This window comes from Pezoporus wallicus, unplaced genomic scaffold (genome assembly GCF_028554395.1).
Source record: "Pezoporus wallicus isolate ANWC-B61680 ecotype Strahan unplaced genomic scaffold, APGP_CSIRO_Pwel_v1 scaffold_3294, whole genome shotgun sequence".
Classification (NCBI taxonomy): Eukaryota; Metazoa; Chordata; class Aves; order Psittaciformes; family Psittacidae; genus Pezoporus; species Pezoporus wallicus.
In genome coordinates, this window is record NW_026635478.1 from 9,774,315 (window position 1) to 9,798,351 (window position 24,037).

General features: G+C 39.2%; 1 long non-coding RNA gene across 1 annotated transcript; it reads left to right on the forward strand.

Annotated features, from left to right (window-relative positions):
* The first annotated feature begins 4,881 nt into the window (after positions 1-4,881).
* Positions 4,882-24,037, forward strand: LOC130607376 (uncharacterized). Its single transcript, XR_008974257.1, has 4 exons — positions 4,882-4,957; positions 7,789-7,983; positions 20,324-20,538; positions 23,926-24,037. It is a non-coding gene; the product is annotated as an uncharacterized LOC130607376 (long non-coding RNA).

The following is a 24,037-nucleotide window of genomic DNA, read 5'->3' on the forward strand; positions in this document are numbered from 1 at the left end:
AAGCGCTCTTTGTCTGATGTGCACCCTCTGCAGAACAGTTCTATGCTCTTTCCAATACAAGCCTTGCTTTAAGTGTAAACCAAGTACCACAAGGTAACAGGAGAATAACGTGAAAAGGAGGAAGGAATTAACTAGAAAAAAAGATATTTGAAAGTAAGAGAAAAGGTGATAGCTCTTTAGGGGCTTTTAGAGACTCTAAAACACAGTGGCAATATTGCAGTTTCCCTGAAAAGATTCACATCATGCTTCAGAACCTATATACAGTGGCTAGATTAATCATAAAGAAGCTCACAACTATTTTCTGGAATATTACAGGAGTAGGAGCTATCAAAGTTTTTAATGGTATGAAACCAAGCCAGGGTGAGAGGGCAATCCATGCAGGTACAAAAAGTAAGTTGAAGGAGTATTGCACTCCTAAGGAACCTTGAACTTTTGAAAGGTTTCATATGAGAATGCAGAAGGCAGAGTCCTTTGAAGAATTTTTAGCTGATCTTAAAATAATGGATCAGTCAAGTAGGTATGCATTTTCAGAGATTCCATTTTAAGGGATCAGATAAGACATGCAGATGTGGTTAGGATATGGTTTAGGGGTGGACTTGGCAGTGTTAGGTTTATGGTTGGGTTTAGTGACCTTAAAGGTCTTTTCCAACCTAAACAATTCTATGATTCTATGATCAAAGATCCAAACACACAGACTGCTGTTTAGTCAAGCTAGGACAAAACTGGTGCTCGGTCAACGTTACCTCCAAACACACTGTAAAAATTTTGTCTTAGGAATATCTACATATAAAGAAAGACTGCTGAAACTGGGGGCATCTGCTGAGAATTTAAATCCTACTAAAGGATTGTATGGATTTAAATTGCAAAGTGAAGATAAATACTGCAATTTAAGTTTATAAGCAGAAAGAGCTAATATTTGGTCTAAAATATGCCTAGCCCTGGGCTTGGTTAAAGCAGTGAGTCTGATGAAGGAACATACAGGAGATCAGTACCCAGCAGTGTCAGAGATAAAGTAGCCACAGAATATAGAGCTGTATTTTCACAGCAGTGTGTGCTACTAGAAATATTCCACTGATTTTGAGAGAGAATCTCATAAAGGAGCTAGATTATGTAGGAGTAATGGTGGGAAGTTTAAAAATGGAAGAGCCATTTAGCAACAGCAAGATGAAAAGACAAGTCACTGATATTGTTCTTACATCCAATGTGGCTAAATATATGTTTCAGACAGACACTGTCTTATAAAGGATATTTTTAGGCAAAAGGACTGCATATGTTTTTACAAATATTAATATTTTTTACAAAAATTGCAAATTCAAGTTCTTCTGCTGTATCCAGCGAAACTTCCTTTCATGAGAGAAGTTAAGACCAAGCATTTTTAGACCACTGTACAGGAGATTTTGCCTTCAGAGACTTCATATAGGCTTAAAGCCCATTCTTGCGTTTTCACAGTAAAGTGTAGGAAAAGCCATTTGCTTGAAGCAGCTGTGGCTGTTTAAACAGATACTGAAGATACCAAGCAGAGAAAAAAACAGAAGGAAATCTGGAAAAAAAGTATCCGAGAGGGCCTGGGAAGTAGGATTAGACAGAAATGCAAATGTAAGGGGAGAAAATTAACATAAAAGACTAACTGCCAACAAGATAAACCAGAGACATTGCAAATATGCCATCCACAAAGGTAACAAGAGTGTCCAGAGTCCTGTTAGCATGTAAATGCTCTATGAGAATTCATACCACATGGGCAATATGTACAAGCCACTTTCGAGTTGCTACACAAAACGAACATACTGGGCAGTAAACCTGGAAAAAGAATTCCCAAATTAAAGGCATTAATAAAGACAGCTCTTGACCTTAGGTATATTGGCACTAGAAGGCAAAGACTTCAAAAGATGGCTTATAGGCAGTATTATTTAAAAAAATCATCAATGGAAATATGTGTCCTGTGTTTCTAGGGCACTTGTTGACACCATGATTCAAGGCATAAACCCAAAGAGCAGAGCTCTAGCTCTGCACTCAATTGTAAGAAATATTGCATATTTGTTTATTGATCTGTTATGGTCAGAGATGAGATGAACCACTTTGTAGGCAAAAGAAGAAACAGCTTCTAGAACATAAAAATAGTGTGACTTTTAGTGGGGTTTTTTAGGTAAAACCATTCAATTTGACAATAATGTTGAAGAAATAATTACTAATCAAAAACAACTAATCAAAAACATATTTTCTAGAACATTCAAGGAGTCTTCTCTTGAAAACAACACAGAGAATGACAGAACTCTTGGAAATACAATTATAAAAAAACTAATATCCTATTTTAGAAGAAAGTGGTGAAAGAAAGGTTTGTAAAGCTGTACAGAAGATGACACAGTGGAGAAAGTCATGAAGGTTACCACCTGTGGGTAGCAAGGGCATTGCATACCAAGCCTATATATACCAATCAGATCAGAGTCTTCTGTGTTTAGCAGCACACACTTCAAAGGCAAGAGCATAGTAGTGTCAATGTGTTAAGACCTGACAAGTCTCACAGAGAACAGGACACTCACAAAGCTGCTGAAAAATGTGAAAGACCGACCGTATGTTGGCTCATCTGAACCTGTTGTAAGTATCTGACCAGGGCATTTGGATTGAATTTAACATCAGAACTTGTTATGGCACACATTAATGCTCTATTTGTTTGGATATTGAGTCCCAGAACTTCTGTTTAGCCGTAGTGTCCTGGTCAGCAGCTCAGACATGAAATGATTTGTAAGGAATGGATAGCCTGATATTATGAATACAATGGTGAGCTGAGTGAAAACTGTTAAAAGACAATTCAAGCAACCTGTGCAGCTGAGAAGTGATCCATACTGTCACTGAACTTGAAAGAAATATCATTGAAAAATGGTTTCTTGCCACCTGAAACTTTCTTAAGCAGAGATTCTGGTACTCCCAATCTAGTCCATAACAGTATAAAGGGTCTGAAGCATATAATAAATTGCAAAGAATCCTCCTAAGTCATATCATAATTCAGATTTTTTTTTAATGTAGGTGATGATGTTTGCACACACAGTGGTGTTTCCTGGACCCTGAGGGCTGTGGGGAAATTACTCTTCGTTCATATGAGGTACAAAGTCCAAAAAGACAGATTCTTAGGAGAAACATTGACATGGAAAATGTATTGTTCTTGTAAAGGCTATACTGAACTTCAAGCTTCTTGAAAACAAGTGGAAACCCAAGGATTCTGCAATGATCTGAGAGGAAAGACAGCGTCAATAACTGGAGCTGAGAACAGACACCTCTGAGGAGATCCGTGAGAGTTTGTAAAGCTCTGAAAAGACTGAGTATTGCTAAAAGGCATATGAAATTTACTCTGTCCCATGTTGGTCTTATAACAACTGATTGCACATATTCATGCAATGGAGAAAATGTAAGGCTCAGATACTGACTGATTGATAGTGGCTTAACAGGGAGTGAAGTGAACTGGTCTGAGCTGTTAGATCCACAGATAGGCTCAATGAGAGGCTGAGGCAATGAATCATGAATGATTATCTGGGTTACACTGTTGAACTGTGCTATCACTGTAATAAGCCTTTTATACTACAAATGCTGACTCTCTAAAGAACCCAACCTCCACACTCTGAACCCTAGAGCTGTCAGAAAGAGCAATCCCAAAGCAAATGGAGTGTGGCTGTAGGTATTAACCCAGATCCAAACTTGTTATTTTTGCCATAAGGGTAGCATCTTGTAAGTGATGAATATATGTAGATAATTTATGTATACTTGGTACTCTACATCAAGACATAATTCACAACTATTCTCATTTACATCAATCTTAGGCCCCTTTGCTAGTTGAAGACATGCAGTAATGAGAGATGTTTATGCCTGCTTTGTCTTCTTGAGCCACAACGTGGAGAAACTTGGTTGAATCAAGAGGCAAAGAGGTGTATTGCTTGGGTTTCTAAGGTTTGATCAAGAGACCCCTGATGTCAGTGAAATATAAGTGACAAAATGAAGTGGGAAGAAGACTCAAGATTTTTGTACTTAGCTGTGGGCCAGGGCTAAATCACAATAGGCCTGAATTCAATTATGCATAAGAAACATAATTCAATTACTTGTAAGGTGCTGATCCAAAGTCCATGAGTCCACGGAAGCTCTGCACTTGTTCCCTTGGGCAGGGATCAGGCCCTGTGCTAGTTCAGGTTTTGGTCAGATCTAACCGGTTTTGTTGAAATACTTGTTCTTGCTACATCAAAGTTTCAGGAGCCTCAAACTGCAGAAAGTAAGCAGCTGAACCTTTACCATTTTAATGGCTGTATTAAACATTTTGTAACTCTGCTCAGGCCAGACTTTAAGAGAGAGAGCAATGGGTTGCACCTGCAGTTCTGAGCTGGGAGAGTGGGCAGTTAATCTCCCAAGAAGCATTTCTTTACAACAGGCGCTTGAGCCATGCAATTCTATGTGCAAATTAAATGGGAGGGGGAGGGAGTTGGGTTTGAGGTTTATTTGTGAACAATTTGGCAGTCTTTGAATAAATTATACAAACTTATCACACACAAATAAGCTCAAACTCTTTCTCTGCCCCTCCACCCCTATTTTGTATATTTGTATCCTTTTTCCCTGATTTAACAAAGAAGCTAAAATAAACATCTGCTCTCTTTCAGGGATGAATTTAGGGATTACTTCCAAGATTTCAAGAAGGCCTTTCATAAAGTAGATAGAAATAGAGATGGCTATGGCACACTATGTGACCTGCACAGGATACTACAAAAATTCAACTATTACCTTGATCACAATCACTTCAACAGAATTCTAAACAGGTTGGTATGATTATCTCCTAAGCACCTCTTTGGTCACACATAGCAAAACCTTGGCAGAACCAAGCTTCTATTTAGTGTTAAGAATATAAGAAGCTCTGTTAAAACCGATGGAGATACCAATATGTGTCAAACTGCACAGGCATGGAAAATCTTGATTAATTCTGCACGTAACAGGAGTGGAATGGCTTCTTACATAAGAAGTATGCTTTGAGTACTTGTATGTGTTTGCTGGTTTGTTCTATTTATTTAATTTCAATTTAGTAGAGCAGGTGTGTGAGACATATCCTGTTCAACACAGAATCAGAATTAATTCAGGTTATAAAATCGCAATAATCAAATAATCCAATGCTGTTGCTATGCAAGACTATGCTTTTAATTGTCTGTGTTAACATGAGTAAGAAGAAAAATCTTTTGTAGAGGCTGAAGAGCAAAAGGGACCTGCTCTAACATTAGGTACTGTGGTTCTTTGCACCAAAAAGCCCCCCCGAAGGTTATATGCCTGGCAGCACTGGGTTTTGTTCTCCAGAGCCTATGAGACCAGACTCTTTTTCTGACATAAAATTAGCAAAGTCTTTTCACAGTTCACCTTTAATTGGGTGATCAACTTTTTATGAATTGAAACCTTAATAAGAATCCGCTGCTTGTTTCTTTCTCAAAGACCTCTTGATGATAAACACCTCCATTCATTGTAATTTTGTGCAGATTATTCCTTTCTTGATCCAAAATAGTCTTTTCTAAATAATGCAGAGTAGATTAGCATATGCATTTAGTTTTATTACTAAAATTTTAATGCCCACTTGGCAATTTATTTCTCTGCTGAAATGGTGTTGATTATTTCCTTTTCCACACAGTCTCCAATATTGGAGCCAGCTTGACACGGGTAGTATGTGGGAGTGCTGTGCAGCTGCAAGATGCAAAATCAGGGCTCTTGAATATTTTTTTTTCTTACTAGCAGATATGGGGTCTATAGTTAATTTATTTTCCAGCCTATTTTATAAAGCTTCTCCTTTGTTTTACTGGCTCTCCCCATTAATTAGGCATTCTTGTAACTGGATATGTTGGTGATTGGTAGCTGAGGCATTGGTCCCCAGTGATTTACTGTGGAAACAGATGATAAAAGTACATTACAGTAACTCAGATTTAAACAAGAAAACCGAGGTTGCGTAGTGGGGCCATCTCCTCTGTCAAGTCTTGGGTTACTAGGACTTTCTTTGACCATAATTCTAATAAAACCTGAATACAAGACTAAAAATGTCCAGCCTTTCCCCTGCAGCATAGGAATTGTTTATGTAGTACATGTGTGAAAGCAATCTACAGTTCTTGCCATTGACTATGAAATTATTAAAGTCTATTAGAAACCTCTACATAGATGGTAACTCTAAGGTCAACCGGGAATAATTCCACAGGATTCAATGGTTCTGTACCAAAAAAAAACCCTAATATATACTGTGCTCTGGAGACACTGTTGTTCAGTGATAGAAAATTCCCCAGACTGACTTGCACTAGCTTTATACTGGCTTTATAAGCAAGAGCAGGGCAAGCCCCTGCTATTGAATCCCTTGTGGTGATGAACTCTACAGGCTCTTTAGGCAAGTTTGAAGTCCTTGTTTAAAATATACCAGATGTCTTCTCATGAAGTGGTCACAAGTCACAGGACATTGGAGGAAAGTAGCTTTTCATATAATGGTTAGTGCTACTCATCTTTTAGTGTTTCATCCTGAATAACTTTAATAACATTGTATTTTCTGTATATGTGAAACTTGCCTTAATTCTAGTCTTTTTATGGTGAAACATCTTTGAATTAAAATAATACAGTTTGGTAACAAAGTCCTTTGCAAAAACAATTTCCCAAATCATATGCAAGAGCTCATCATTCCCCACACTGATATTTGCTGCAAAAATATATTCACTGTTTTTACCTGGAGCTATCCATAGTCGGCTCTGCAGCCCCCTGAATTTCCAGTGTGAGAGAACATGAAATTCCCCAGCGTCTTTGATCCAGCAGATGTTTCAGCTGACAGGCAGAAATTCAACAAGTTGTGACTGCAGCCTGCAATGCCTGTGGGCTGGGCTCCCAGGTACAGCCTGACCATGAGCTATCAGAGGAGAAACCCTCCCAGGACACTGTGTGCCACAGGTCAATGGTGGCAGCAGCTGATGGGCCAAATGTAGCAGCCCCTTATGCGGCACAGTGGATGGGTGAGAGGGAAGGAAAGGCTTTCCATCGCAAACATAAGGAGAAGTATTGAATGGAGGCTGGTTTGGTTTCCCTCCATGTGGTAGAGAAATTGTGAGTGAGCATAGACCTGTGCTGGAACATCCATGAAACATACCATGAAGTGGTACTGGATGTCTTAGTTTGTGTCTGGTAACAGCTTACCAGACATAGAATGCGGTTTGGCTTCTTTCTGTCCGAATTGTAACAACCACAACGTATTGGGAGGCTTAGGTAGCACTTCAGCATCTGTGATTCGAAGTATTTTTGTAAAGTCAATGCCCAGAAAGTCAAGGGAAAATACCAGGACTTGGCACAACGAACATCTACTCCTTAACAGAGTCTGTTAGACTGTTTACACTGTGACGTGAAAAGGAGATTCAAGGGCAAGGTTGAGAGCCTACCGTGACCTCCAGCCACATTTGGAATGGTAAGTTCCTCAGCAGATTGTGATCAAAGAACTGTGCTGTGTTTAAAAACCCCCAAGTTAATGCTGATGGACTGGAAGGTTGGGTCCAGGCTAAAGCAGGGCTCCTCTTGAGCATCTGGAGATTAGCCTGGAGCTCCATGTGAGAGTATGGCTGCATTTAAATTACAGGATTGGTGTCTTAGACCTGAGAAAGAACTTGGGTTGTAACTAACAGGATTTATACACTGACAGCACAAGCATATCCTGAAGTGCTGCTGCAGTACAAATAATACTTCATAATAATTAATCAGCACAGACAACAGTGAGATAATTATTCAAAATCATTGATACCTCATTCTGTGTTTTTCCTTTAGCTTAGGAATCAGCATTCATGACAGCAAGCTCTCTTATTTTGATTTCCTAAGTGCAATTGATGATGGCAGAGCATCTAAAACCAACAGAGACAAAAGCAGGATACACCACCTGCAAGTTTTGCAGTGCTCAGCTTAGAACAGACCCTAATTAAGATAAAAGAAATAGTTGCATCATCTCATGATTTGTTGTACAAGGTAAGTTTCATGTGGTCACCACATCTTATTTAATGTCTATTTTTTCCTGCCTGGCTGGGGACTAACACAAAGACTTCAAAACTTTTCTGCTATTAATTGAGTGCTACCAGCACCCTCAGCCTATGTAGAAATAGCATCTTCTGACAACTGCAGACTTCTTGATTGTATTGTAGTAACTCCACAAAACAGGCATATCAAATCATGCCTAGAGATTTTGTGAAGGTAAGGATTAGAAATGAAAAATGAATAGCACATTATCAGGACCTTCATCTATTCCCCAAACCTCTTTTACTCTTTCAGTTGCCTCTAAGTTGTGTTCCAAGCATGTAAATTACCACATCTTTCAAACAGCTCTGTTAAGTTTCCTAAGCTGAGACTTATTATAAGTAGATATAATGTGCTACTGCAGACAGGCATTATGGTTTTATCAGACAAAAGGATCATGTAGCAACTGAGGGCAAAGACAAACGATCAGATGTGAGCGCATTATAGTGGCTGCAGAAGTTAGCACCTGTCAGCTGGGGCTCTGTAGCTGTCTGCATTTATGCTCTGGGCCACTTCTGATTCTGACACAGACAGATAAGGTGTATTAGCTGTCGAGCAGCAAGTTTCCTGGTTTTCCCACCTGTAAAATGAGAGCAACAAATATAACCACTTCTCTGCAGAATTTTGAAAGCCCTGAATGAAAAAATGCTGTATATTAAGTAGTCTTAGGCTGTTGTGTTGGAGTCTACTGAAATGCAGCAGCCTCTAGAGTAAATAATTCTTGATGCCACAGCAAGATTGTTTTCAAGCATAGGAAAGAAGAATCAAAAATACCTCGAAGGAAACATTGCTATTGCAAAGAACTGTAGAGCCATCTCATGTGCACTTGCAGTTTCAGGTCCAGTTTAAGCTTATGGATTTAGAGGCAGGCTTGTGCCTGCAAAAGTGGTCTCACTACCCCTGTATCTCCAACAATGTGGTCTTCCTGCCTGCCTTGTGTCAAAACCAGTGCTTGTCTTCCTGCCCAATGGCCTGGGCCAGGGAACTTCAACCTGACAAAAGCCTGATCAGTTGTGTGTGGCCATGGGGGAGTTGCTGCCTTCACAGGAGAGGGGAAGGGAACAGTGGCTGGGGGTAGAAATTCCCTGCCATCAGTGGCTGCATTTCCTAAATCTCAACCTGTAAACTCTGTCCTGCAGTTAAAGATAATACAGGCTTCCAGCAAAGACGTCACTAGTGAAGTCACATATACAAACACCCAAAATAGTAGTACCATGGGTGATGCTGGTTTTTGCACACTATTTGGAGACTTCTGTGATGTTTGTAAATTTGTAAATTTGCTGGAACCACATTCCTATTTCGGCCAGATAGATTAACTGTAGAACAGGATATTGAAATATTTACATAATCACTTTACATTTTTCACAGTAAGTGGGGAAGGGGGGGAAGCCTTCCTGTGCTCCATGTTATTGAAATAAGAAATAGATAAATTCAATAGCCCAGGTTAGTGTTAGCTACAGGTAACGGAAGATAATATCTGTCCTGTCATCCCTGGGTGTCGTGGGAATCATAGCATGGTTAGGGTTGGAAAGGACCTTAAGATACCTATTTCCAACCCATTTGCCACGGGCAGGGATGCCTGGAAATTTTAAAGGTCATAGTTTTGTCTGTTGAGGGTACGATTTAAAAATGGCCTTCAGCATGAACAAGTTGTCCATTTAGTTTTTAGGATACCAGTTGATAGTTACTATAATTTTAGGGATCAAGGGATTTTCTTCATGGAGAGCAGGGCTTTGTCTATGGTACTATGGAAAAGCAGAACTCTTTCTCATTTCCCCTACAAGAAAAAAATAAGGAAGTTCTCAATTTTCTTCTGAGCTATTTTTTGAGTAATAGTTGCTGCCATCTCTGTGGTGGGGGACTCGAACGACACAAAGTTATAATTTGTTAGGAAGAGGCAGACCTGAAAGCACAGTTCCCAGAGTCCAGCTAGTTGAATAAAATAACCCAGAACATCACATCCCATCCATGACATTCTATAAATGAAAGTCATTCTACTTTGAAGTTTAAGAATTCAGGTGTGTCTCTGTCAGTATAATAATTTCCCACGCAGTTTCACCACAAAGATCAAACTTTCATGTTAAGAAGTTACAGAATCCTCTTTAGTATCCAAAGGATTCCTTTCCAATGACCTTTGGATATGGTAGCATTTGTTTTGCCAATAGACACAGTTCAGGTTCAATAAATACACATTTTTAAACCCATTATTTAGAATAGTTCTAATGGTAAAACAGAAATTGCTGTATTACACCAATGTGCAATAGTATTAGCAAACTAATAGGACTTTCACCTGAAGTTTAGAAAGGTATAATATTCCTTTTCATTTATGGAATCAGTGATTTATATGTGCAGCATCATAAGGGGCAGAATAAAACAAGGGGGCACAGTGAGTCAGTAGCAGAATACGAGGGGATATGACCCACACCTTTTCTAGACGTTTGTATTTCTGCCACTTATTTGAACTACTCTTTTGTATGCCTCCTGCTGCAACTGTGCTAAACCAAGTCTGTTTCCCCTGAGAAACCTTTGGAAAACCCCTGTGAAGAATAGGTTGGATGTTCTGAGCAAGGAAGGACAAGAATAGAGCAAGTGATCTTTCAGGATGAGGTGAAACTGATAAGAATGAAGGCCTATCCAGTTCTTTACAGAGTAGAAAACAAACTTGTCCCACCAGGGACAATGAGCTGAGGGGAGAACAAAAGGCAAATTGAACATGCTCAGGTGAGCTTAATTAAAAATACCTTAATTTAAATTATTTAAGGCAGTCCTCTTGTTTTTGTTTCTTTCCTTTCTTGTCTTAACCACTGCCTTTTCTGAAAAGTTTGGGTACTTGTTAGAATGCCTTTTTGCTTTTACTGCAGGTTGTTGTTCATTTCCATATTTATATTTACATGTGGCACAGAAATACAGGCTATTTTTGTCTTATTTGAACAATTGCATCTCAATTTTTAACGAAAGGAAAGCTTCAAACTAAGTAAGGCTCTGAGAAATGTGTTTTATTTCTCCGTGTATAAAATACCTGCAAGTAAAGGGCATGTGGGTCTCAGGTATTTCCATGTGAAGTGCTAAGTAGTTGCTAAAAAAGACTTCTCTTCTGAAATGTCTACGTTTGCTTAAATAATTTGAATTCTTGCTTCTCAGGCATTTCCTCTATTTGATAAAGAAGGTACTGAAGTAATTAAAACACTAGAATTTCAGCAAGTACTTGACCATTTCTGTTTTAAATTATCAGACACAGCAGTTCAGGCACCTTCTCAAGTACCTTACTTTTGTGAGGACTTCATAGTAGACTGGAAAGTTTTCCTAAAAAATATGAACCATCTCACAGAGATAAGAAGAGCTATCAAGCTATAATATATTTCTTTAAAATATAGATTTAAAAAACTGACTAACTAAGCATGCACAATTCATACATATTTCTGTTAAACTCCATGAAGCCCTTATCTCCAACAAACTGCTCTAAGGAGTTATATCTTACACTCAGGTAGATTTAGGTCTGTACATGGGGCAAGCTGAAAGTATGCAGCCATACTGCCCCAGCTGAACAGTGCAGGACATGAGATATCCAAATATGCCCAGTTATCCCTGAACTGACTAGATGGACTGGCAGTGGCAGGATAGAAACATGAGTAGAGTAGGAAGCCCACCAGGTTCTTGGTGCAAATAATAATAGCAGTGTAGATGTAGCAGGAAGGTCAAATACAGAGATCAGTCAAGTACAGAGCAAACCTTGACTTCAGTCATGGAGAGTCTTCTGATGCTCTGAATATGCATGTTGCAACAACTCAAATTGGAGTTGCTGTTTCTCTGTGGCAGAGGTTTGTGTCCACAGTGCCTATCTTGGAGTCATTCACTTGGTACAGACTGCAGGGACATATCCTTCAGCCCATAATTTTATCCTTTTATCAGTGCAGCAATCCTTACTGTATCTGTAAATACCAGGAGCATTATCAAAAGTGTAAATAAACTTCTCTGTCCAATTTTAATTTCATAGTCCTTCCTTTTCCTCTGGCTTTTCCCCTCTTAGTCTGGCTTACCAGTGGCAAGAGGGTGTAAGTACATCTGAGGGTGCAGGAGTCCAAACGATATTACCTTACAGCTCATATCTGAACTTGGCTAAGGATGTGAAAGCTGGTTGCTAGCTGGATAAAAACCACTTCTAATAAAAAAAAAAAAAAAAACGAAAACCAAAACCCACATTAATTTGCATCTTATATTCTGAGAAGTAACTATGTTTCATTTTCAAAAGTATATGCTCAAAGCACAAATAAAATGAGAAAAATAATAATCATCATCCAATGGAAAACCGTATAAAAAGCCTACCACTTTATTGCCATGGCAATAATAGAATGTTGTGCTAAACAAATCTGTATGGAGCTGTATGGTGATTAAGTCTTGTGTCATAAAGTCGAAACTGGAAAACCAGTGAGATCTGCTGCAGCCTTTTCATGTCCCAGGTCCAAGTCTGTCAGGCTTCAAATAATTGCAGGACTTGGGTGACTCATGGGAGGAGAAGGAGGAGGAGGAAGGACCACAGATTTCGAATAAAGAGGAGGAACCATGAACAGCTCCAAATGTATGTAATGTGTTATAGGTTTCTGTAGCTGGTTAGAGACTTTATCTATACATGTCAGTTACCAATAGGCATAGCTTCACCAAAGTGCTTATTATAAGTGTAGCTTCAGTAAAAATTTTATAAGGGTGCTTAAATGGATTTTATTCTCTGTAAATTTAGCATTAATATTTATAGTAGTGCAACTGTTACTTTGTCCTTAGTGGCAGGGCTACATTTAATTATAGTTATTTAAAAAATAGTTGGGGGGGATTTTTAAACATTTATATTTTCAGCTTATTAAAATTAAAATGCAGTCTTAACAGATATAATAGATTACATGGTTCTGAAGTGTGAAACAGTGGATTACTTTGTATAGGTTAGAAAATGCAGCATTTCCCCCTTTCTTGCTTTTATGCTGGTACAAATTCAGTAAGTTTCAACTGAGTCATATCAGCACAAAGACCAATTGTATAAAGTATCTATATAATTATTCTAAGAATGTATTTGTGTGCTGTAATATTGACCTGCCAGGAAGCTTCCGTGTTAACTTTAGAATAAGTAGCTGCTTTTGTTAGGGAAGGGTTTGCTGTAACATCTTCTTATCCTCCAAGTAGGTGCTAAGCCTCCTTAATAACTTGTCAAGCTGCACAGTTCCTAGGATCAAGTTCTGCAAGAGTGTATGTTTAACATGAAGTCTCTTTAACAGTTAGTCCTCCAAGACCCCAAATACCTTCCAACTCAACTTAGCAAAAAAATTAGATGCTTGGTCCATGACAGGCCTGGAGCCTGTACTGCTTTTTCAGTATCAAGCATTCATCTTGAGCAGTTTTCTGTGCTGGTTTAGAGGTAGAAGGGATAAATCCATCATTAAAATCCTAAATTAATCCACAAGGGAACATTTTTGAAAAGACAAAACAAATACGAACCAGGTTCACAGTGCTGGTTCAGCTTCCAGATGCTCTCAAATCTCATGTTTTCATTTTGGGTTCAACCCAAAATTTCCCACGCCTTTGCAATTTCATCCCACCCTGGGTTCACACATATTCCTGGGCTCCTGTGCAGGTTGCGAGAGAAGGGTGGTTGTTAAATTATTCACTTCATTCAAACACACTGCAATTTTGGCCTGTAAAGTATGTATCTGAATTAATGAGGTATGCAACTCATCCAGGCACATTAGGAAAACTGATCATTACGCTATACAATTTGATCACTGAACTATATTAAAAAGTAACAAGTAAAGTATGGAGCTTGATCATTAAAGTATGGAAAATTTACTGAACTAGTAAAGTATGAGCCTGGGATGACTTTTGTCTCAAATGGCACCTCATAAATAAAACCCACAACCACAGAGGCAAACATTCACATACCCAAAAGCTACATAGGTTTAAGTTGTATTTTTCCTAGAAAACAGCTGAATAAGGGGACATGAAAAAATTCTTGTGGAAATTATTTCTGGATGTTTTATGCATCATGTGGATCTTTTGATGGCTTTGACATATGTTGATGAGCTTTACATTCTGATTAACTCTCTAAAATACACACTACAGCATCTGTATATGAGCAGGATGTTCACTGCAATACGGCTCTATAGAGCTTTAGGGCTCCACTGTACAAAAATAGAATTAAAGATGCGAAGTATTTTAAGCAATATGACTGCAGCTTAATATTCAAGTAAGAAAAATCCCACACTTATGGCACTTAGCTTGGATGTTGCTAACCAACTGCAGAAGAGCAAAGGAAGGAGACAGAGAGGACATTGTCTTAGATGGGATGCTACTAACCACAGGTGGACTCTATGAGGATGTTTGTAAAAGCCCAGACCCCAGAGCTAGGAATATGCATCGTGAACTTTTGGCTGGCCTGCCAGTCTTGTGATTAATAAGGCCTGAATGGTGCTCTTCTCCATTAAAGTAAGTGGCTAATGCATTCTGGCCTGCTGAAAGCCACAGATGGGAATCAGACTCCCCCAAAAGAAAATGTAGTTATCGGTCCTTCCCCACTGTGAGCTATTTCAGATGCAGAAAGGGAAAAAGTAGAGAATGTGTAAAAAGCAATAGTTCAGGTCATGCTGGTCAGGTCTAGAACAGCAAGATATTCATATAGCATCAGCACAGCTGCCTGTAGGGGGGAATATATGGGGAAAGGATGGATTATAATCAATGTCAAACAATTTGTTGTTTAGCCTTCCTGGAGCTGAGGCCACTGAGTGATTTGCTGCAAGCTTAGTAAACCTTTACCTGTCAAGTCCAGCAGGGAGGAGAAAGAGGGCAAGGCAGGTTGAGGTGATGGCAAGGAGAAGAGACAGATTACCACTTGTACCTGTTTAAGAGCAGAAACTGAGCTAACTAGGGGTTTGCTGACACGTGTGTCTCAGCTGACAAAGGGAATGAGTAGAAACGTATTTAGCAAAGTTTTTTTCTTGTTTTTTTTTTGTATTTTTTTTAAGTGATTTAATCTGAAATTATGAAATTTGGAAATCAGATTCTTTGCAGAAAAATTTGCAGAACATTTCAGTATCAAATCAGGCATTTGATTTAGCTTCATCCTGAACTTTTTGTTTTCAAACTAAATTCTCCATTTTTGTTTGTACTTCCTCTTTTGAGTTCCTCTGCAGTCTCATGCTGCTGAATGCTTTCATCACCAGCTGAGTGCATTTTGTTTCCAGCCACTTCCATCTAATCAACCTGCCTGAAAAACTGCAGGCTTGTTTGTTCATCCTTGGTGTTCTTCCTGCCAGAGAGAGCATCCTGCTTCTCCTTGGACCAGTACCCATGAGAGGATCCCCTCAAGTATAGCAAGTTCATATATCTCTCTACAGAGCTAAAGCCACTTTCTTTCACATTGCTCTCAGCAGTAGTTGCTACAACCCCTTCCTTATAAAAACAGGTTCCTTGTGATCTTAGAAACTATTCTTATATCTACAGAGGGGACAGCACTGACACAGCTTGCCAGTTCCACAAATGGAGAGTGGCTGCACTGTGGCTCCCCAAGCACTGATTTGTTTGCAAGTGATGGAATGCACAGTGCAGCTCTGTAGTATATCTGTTGTAACCATAAAGTTTTAGAGCTCAAAAACCCTATGCAACAGAAAAGTTACATCCTTGGTCTTTCCACAACCCTGTTTTCTAAATCCAACAGTGTTACTAAGCCAGCCCTTGTGCACTGTGTTCAGGCAGTTGAAGTTCACTTTGCTGCCACGATCTACCTGTGATATTGCAGCAGGACTACATAATGACCTCCTCTACAGAGGTGGTACTTTTCCTTGTCTTGAGAGTGGGTATTTTACAGGTTTATTCATTACTCATTGTCCTCATATGTTGAACCTCTTGGCCTTCCTGTGCTGGGCCACTGATGCAATCAGACAACTGACTGTCATCCGTCATGATCCACTGCACCAGCATCAAAGATTGCAGGCCTGCTGATTATGTCCCTACTCCCAGTCAGCAGTGCCACAAACTTTGTCTGAGCTCATGTAGAACAGCTGTGCTCCAGAGAAATATCCCCTCTAGGATGCCTGCATGTTTGCATCTATTTCTGAATATTACACTTGCTTCAGGCTGAGAAATGTTAAAGCTTCCCTTACACCATAATTTAACTCCATGTTCCTCTTTATCCATAGCAAAACTGGTTTGAAAATTCACCTTCCTTGCCCTGCTCTCCTGTGCAGTGCCCTGCCCAAGACTATAGCATGCTGTCCCTTATTGTGCTAGGGTATCTGATTTGGACTCTTTCCTCAATGATGAGTTGAAGAAAAGATTCTAATGGAATTTTAAAATGGCAGATTCTTCTTTGGGAAACCTTTTGCTCTATATTTACTAAAAGTAGAGGAAAAGGGGAAAGAAGTACTATTAGACCATCAGCTGTACTGCTGATGAGCTAAACACTGTTGGGAAGACAGAGGAGCAGAGAAGTCTCACTGTGGCTACTGCTTCTTTAATAAGTTCTATCTAGGCTTAATATATTATACTCATTTAATACAATAGTTATTTTAATTACATTTAGAGGAATGTGGCTTTTCTTTTTTTCTAGACAAGGCAGAGATTGGCATGTGGGCCCCCTTTGACTTGTGTCAATCATATTGTCAAACCATTTTATACCATTATGTATTCTAAACACTACCAAGGGTATTTTATCCTACAAATGTGACCCCAAAACTTGAATCTGTTTGTTGCAAACACCTGGTCAAAAGGAAAATGGTACACTACAGCATGACCCTCAATGGAGTTTTCATATTTTGTTTATAATTGGGTTTATTGTTGCAAGCTCTTGTTACACACCAGCTATCAAATCTTCAGCAGGCATAAATCAGCACTCAGGTTAATGGAGCTAGACTGATCACTGCCAGATGAGGATACAGTTCTACTTGTAACCCAGGGATAAAATATAAGCTTTTCTATAGTGCTGAGAGCTAGAACAGGCTGGCTGGTTATTACTGGTTATAACCAGGAATTCACCAGTGCATTTCCACCCCAGCCCATGTTCTGACAACTAACTGCTTCTTCCACACATCTTTAGGGAAGAGCATTTATGGAAAACAACTTGAAGATATATATTGTTAGGATAAAGACCCATGGGCCAAGCTCAGAAGCCTCTAAAACTGTGTAAACTGTCAAAAGGATGATTCCTTCTGGCAAAGGTCATTCCTGCCTACCCTTGTTTTCCCTTTTTCAGGGAAAGATACAAGGGCTTTCTTGTGTAAGCTATTTCCCAAGACCTTTTCTCTCTGAGCCTCCACAGAAAGGGATGGAGGTCAGACTTGTGGCAGGCAGGGAGAAGGACTAGAGAAACTGTAATTTTTCTTGATGTACTGATTTACTTTCTAATTAAGAATTCCTCTTAATAGAAAAATCTTCCAGAAACAGGAAGGAGCTGCAGGAATGGAGCTTCACTAAGCAGGTGTGGGTGGCAGAGCCTTCTTTTATTACTAATCAGCATAGTTATACCATTTATAGAAAAGGACATGAGGCTCTGAAAGAACTTTCTAAAGAACAAAAATACAGCCCTGCTTTGAAAAGCAAGCGAGCTACATAGAGTAGCCCATAAGAAAAGCCTCCTAATAATGCCTCCCCTTTCTTGGTGAAAGCAGGAGGTGAAAGTAGATTTACATGGTCCTCCCAGGGCACCTCAAATTCTGTTAGGAAGAGGAAGAAAGCCTGTACAGAGCTGAGCAGGACAGCCCTGTAATCCAGACTTCACAGCCTAGGGCAGCAGCTGACATTTGGCCATAGCGTGGGACAGGTACTGCTCAGAGGCCATGTGGTAGTCTGAGAAGCTGTGAAGCAGGACCAGAGTCCTGGCCCTTGAATACTAAAGTGATACACGTACAGAGCTGGATGGGAGTTCCATGGGTGGAGCACATGGAACCAAGTATCAGGAAACCACTAAAAGAGAAATAACCACTTTTCTATACAACAGAAAGTCTTCTATAAATGATCTGTAAGTGTATGCTAGGGCATGTGCTACACAGCTCTGAGGCAGCTTCATTCCAGGTCCCTTTCACTCAGGAGGTTAAGTCAGACACAGCAAAGCTAAGAAATGTACCCTCACTGTGTATACAGTTAATTTCAAATGAAGAAATAACACTTTAATGTCCAGATGCCCAGTCCAGAGTGTGAGATTTTAGGTTCCAGCTCCATTATTTCAGCTAAAGGTGATTCTTTTAACAGCAGATGATAGTGTCATAGATACACACTGGATGTACTAACTGCATGTTGTAGATGAATGTAATACAATAGCTGAATATAAAAGCTTTCCTGTTTTTCAATGTGTGGTTTGCAAGAAGAACAAGTGATTTATTTTTTTATTGGCTCTCTAACCATTCTAAGATCAAAGAGCATTAGGTCTTATGAAATAAACAAAAACCTCTTGAAATTAAATAAATTAAGAAAGCTTGCACTTACAAAATATGTTTCTTTAAAAGGTTGCAGGGTAGTAAGACTTTCCCTGAGCCTTTGGCTTCATTAGGATAATTAAAACCAGCAGTACAGTGCTTTCTAGTTGCAGTAATATTAGGCAGGCAGAAGGTGCGCCCTGCACTGGACTATGCCTGGCAGTCTTCATTTCCTGACTATGGCACAGTCTGGCTTCTGCCTCTGCAGCCGCAATTCCACTTCTCATATTTCTTCCCTTAGTAATAATGCAGCCGCAATGCCTGTCCCACACGTATGTTTTATGTAAAGCATGGTTAATATTGAAAGTGTTATTTGCATCTGAAGATAGTGGAGTCTTTTCTGACTAGGAGGCAGGTTTCTTGCAGTTCTGTAAGAAACATATTCTCTTTTCCATCCAGTTATAATGATCATGTGAGACGTGACAACGGAACAGGAGTGCAGGACCAAAAGCCATCTGTTTCTTTTTTGGTATTTCATATTGCATGGAGCAAGAAAGTGGCAAAGCTTAAATGCTTAAACATGGCGGTATAAAACATGATAGTAACATTTAACAGGCTGTAAAGAAATGTCTGAACCAAAACCAGATTTTCTTTTTTGGTTGGTTTTACCACGACATCTTACCACAGCTATAGTAAAACTGGCTGCTACTTGTGCTTGTGAAAACTTTGCTTTCAAGACATTTTACATATTTAGTTTAGGCAGAGCAGTGGGTGGAAAGCCAGCTTCCACTCCTGAAAATAAGTAGTTTCATCTTCAAAATTCTGAAACTGCCTATTATTATTATTATTATTATTATGCACTGTGCCATTCTTTAGATTAATTTTATAAGTAAAACTTGGTTTGACTTTAAAAACTGCAGTTTACTGCTAATTCTGGAGGTAGAATGTAAATGCTGAATAGACTTTGCTGATATTTAACTTTATTAAATGTAGCCTTTTGCATGCACGGCTAGGCTTTTGACATTCTCAGGTATGTCCATACCAAAGCCTAGCAGCATTTTACTCTGCATTTTTTTCCAGCCAACTGTGTTTTGTCATTTTTATTTCTGCTTGCCATATGACTTTCTCCTGTATTTACCCAAAGTGTGCTTTTCCCTCCCCGTGCAGAATGCATAATGGAAATTTAATCAGTAATAAGCTCCAGTGGTAAAGTTTAAAAAACATACACTGCTGTTAGATTTGAAATCAAGACACTGAAAAAAAGGGTTTGCACACACCTTGCGCTAGCATTAACACTGTTGCACCCAGCCCTTTCCCTGCTTTTCTCTCACACATTCTGTGCCTTTGCAGCCTTCAACTGCATCATTTAGCTGTAGTACCCCTACTGTGGATGACCAGATTAAAAAGTACCGCCATAAATATTCCTAGAACTTAAAAAGGAAAGGAACATAATTGCCCTCTCTTTCATCTCAGGACTGAAGTGCCTTTTCAATCAAAGAGATTTCCACTGCTTGCTAAAGACTATTCAGATGAGAAGAATACGTTTGGAATATTTGGGCTAGTTAGCCCTCACTTCCCTTTTTTCTGTATTAACAGAATAACCCTCTTTGTATGATCACCCAATTTTTTTAGACCCTTGTAAAAGTTTAGGTCAGTCTTGGAATCCTGTGCTTTTGTTGGCCTGTCACCAGCTGGATCACATTTGTAGTCTATTTTTCCCCTTAACTACTTGCATAGCCCTCTTTCTTTTTTCTGGTGCAAGCCAGAATTCCTGGAAGCAGTTTTTACTGCCTGCAGGATCTCGAAGGCCGCCTTCTCCATGGGCTCTTTGACTGGCTGAATGCCACACCACAATTTATAATTTATTCAGTGGATCCATTAGTGATTCTCTGTGTATGTTTTTTGTCTAGACTGAGGAAGGGCAAAAAGTCACTCCTCCTTAATCTGCTTGGGAGCTGTCAGAGAGAGGCATCTTCTCACAGATACAAGAAGTAGTGACTGCTGGCTTTAACACAATTGCACAGGAGTTTAAAGATATTTACTCTGCAAAAGATACTACAGTATATCAAAAAAGGAGTTCTGGGCTATATGTAACCAACATTTTCAGCAGCTGACTGAAGAACAAGTAAGAAACCTATATTATTTTGTCTTGTTAATTTAAGTGTACAACTGGGTAAATTGGCTGTGGCTAGAGACATGTGTTTGTATACTGTTGTGTATAGGCAAGTAGTTTAAAATTTTGCATGAAATGAAAATGTTTTAAGGCTATCATTCCAGGAACATTTGTTGCTACATTTGTGGGAGATTATTTTTTTCCTTATCTCTGAGTATGGCTATGTACTATAATAATCGCAGGCTTTCTAAAGCAAAGTCAGGAAGATGCTATTGCTAATAACGAAGGTGTGAATTTAAAGCACAGTAGTTCTCTTTCACTAGGTCTGTATCTGTATATTTGCTATTTCAAAAGTTTCTTTTTAAAAAAAATTAAATTAATATACTTCCAGTTGATGGGGGAAAAAAGCCTTCTCAGTATGGAATAAAAGGTATTTCCATGGGGAGCTCATTCCTTTAATGCAAATTCCTTTTTTCTCAGTAGCTATTTTGAACTGCTTGGACAAAGAAAGGGACAAGCATTTGACATTTCCTGGCCACCTTTCAGCCACTTTTCTGGGTAAAAGATTCCACCAGATTAGTGTTAGCAGAGTTTATGTAACCCTGAATTTAGCTTGAATGACTGAAGTCATGGCATGAATCTGCCAGTACAAATTGTCTTATTAGCCTAATGCTAGTCTCAGGGCAACCTGAGAGGCCAGTCTTTCATAACATTCTGCTTCTGCTGAATTTAGAATGAAAAGAACCATATTTTTATCTTTGTTAATGCTGGTTCAGTGTGTTTTTTCCTAGTCCAAAGATGAGGTGAGTAATAAAACAGAGGGAACCTTGACTAAAAGATTTCAGATTTTACTTAGCAGCATTCTAACCTTCATGATCATGATTGCATCAATGCCATTTGGCAACAAACTCGTATGCATGTCTGCACTACAGAAAGATATTTTGGTACTTTGCTCATTACAGGTATACCCTCTAGCCCAGCATTTTTTACTATAAATTGCAGACAGGAGCAGGGCCTGCTTGTGATTGCAACAAAGAGATTGCACAGTCTTCCATGTTATCAGGTGCTGCTGCACATGTGTAAAGTTGCAGACGAAAGCACTCTAAAAATTAAAATATATCTTCCATTTCCTTCTTGAAAATAACAGAAAACCCCAAATGTCCTATGTGCTCTATTCCTGCATACTCTATTCCTCACCACACTTCTCGTGAGCAGCTAAGTGCAAGTGCTTCATTTGAACCTGAAGCCTCAACACCAGTTGAAAGCAGAAGTGAAAATGTGGTGATACTCTTTCCTCATTCCTGTGAACCACTGACCAGAAGTACTGGGGTGAGCTCGCAGGGGAGCCCTGGCCAAGGCAGGAGAGCACGCACCTTCCTGGGATGTGAAAAATATCTTTGTTTTTTCTTATTTGCTTTTTTTTTTTGGAAGCATAAGGCAGGCATCTCCAGCTGAAAAGTCCTCCAGACTAGATCCTGTCTACACTCAAGAAGCAGCAAAGGGACACAGGAGCTATTTTATACTTTAAAGAACCTCAGGCAAGTGAATAAAAAAAAAATCTCGATAGAAACTGTCATCCATAATAGCAACGAGAAACAGGCCTGAGGAGCTTCATTTATATAAACAGCAGCCTTTGTGTGAGTGAGACTCAAGCCCTGTATTTCCAGAGATATTTTGATTTTGACAGGCTTCTCAAAGATATGCCTACGTATATCTATATGAAGATGCCCCAGGAGCGCCTTCCAATCTGGGTACAGGTTTCGCCACTGCTAATCCAAACCCCTGCCATTCTGGCTGTTGTCACTGCTTAGAGTTGTTACAAAAGTGTTTCTAAAGTCACAGCCTGGATGACTTCACAGAAAACATCTTCTTTTATTCTTTCCTGGATGATCGCCACTTACTGTTTGCTATTAGCAAGGCTCAGCTGCGGTCTACATCAAGTAGTGAGTGAAGAATTTTTTCCTGAAGTCTGGGTTCTTGGTCTTCTTGGTCTTTCAGAATTTCTGATACTGTGACCTTTTTCATAAAAGGCTAATGATGGTAAAAACTCTGCAAGCAAGGTGTTGATTAATATCTCACCAGCTGGCACCCCCTTTTTATCACAGGCGCTTTTTTTGCTTGAACTCCCTTGACTTGCTTGAACTATCGGCAATCCCCCAAATGGCTAAACTTTGTTGGGTGTTAAAATCATTTCTATAGCTAATCCAGCTCATCAGGGTATTGTTCTATTTAATTGAAGTTTGTAATACACTTTGAGATCCCTGTATGAAGTGCAAAGTATAATCAGAAGCGCAAAATAGAATTGTTTATAATTCATAATGTGGTAGCAGCCAGGCCAATGGGGGAAAGTTGAAAGGAAATTCAAAATGTATCCTTTGCCCTTTGAAGTTTGACTGCAACTTGGCACATGCATCAAAGAGGTGACTAGTTTCCTTTAGGGTTTAAGTCTTTGCCAAAAAAGATCAAATCAAAAGGAATCTGAGGTTCCCAATTAGATTTATATTAAAAATCAATAATGAAGACCCTATAAAGGCATACTGATGACTCTTGAAACACAAAATGAGTGCAACTTATTTAAGGGCAGGCTGTGCTAATCCTTGCTTTGATTAGTAGCTTATATCATGAGTAGTCCCATTTAATTCAGTGCAGCTACTTACTGAATAAATTGCTGTTCAGCAGGAAATCAACTCAGCTGATTCCATAGGATTCCATACAAAACCCAGAAGGTGGGGTACCTGCCCTGTGCCAGGCCAAGTAGCCACATGAACCTCCATGGGCAGCAGAAACAAGGGTATCAGCAGCTGCCCCCAGGTCTTCTGTAGGCTGGCTGTACATCATAACTATATGTGATTCTCAAGGCTGTAAAGATTTCCTGCTATGTTCTTTCATGCTGATTCATTTTTTCCCTCAGGGTGGAATAATTTGTTGATGCAAATACAATAACTGAGGAACCTTAATGGCCTCCTGAGATGGTGATATAAACTTAGGTGCACCTGATAGCGTGAGAAATTTGCCTCAGTGGTACTTAACCAGGATATAGGTGCATCATGTATTTGATTTACATCTCATGTTAAAGCGCTATCCTTCTATACTGCAGCTCAATCACTGTGTCTAATCACAGGGTTTAGTAGTTGAAACAGCACACTAAGGGCCCAATTCAATTAAAAAATGTCCTGCAGAAATCCTTTTTTTTTTCATTGTTTTTCCAGCATTGTGTGGGCTTCTGCAGAGAAGCTTTGATTTTATTTTTTTTTTAATAAGATGAGCCCTAGGATTCCTTATATTCCAAAGCATCCTCACACTTTTTTAATACATGTTTTGTCATATTATTAGCACATAAAGGGATTCTGGTTTTGTAAAACTAGAATTTACAAAAGCCATCTTTTTCTTCATTATTAGTTTGAGAATCTTTGGAACACCTTGGATGTCTGTGATAGTGGACAGTTGAAATAACAGGACTTTTTTGAAGAAGTTCAGCTCTGAACTTCTAACAATACCATCAAGCACTCCC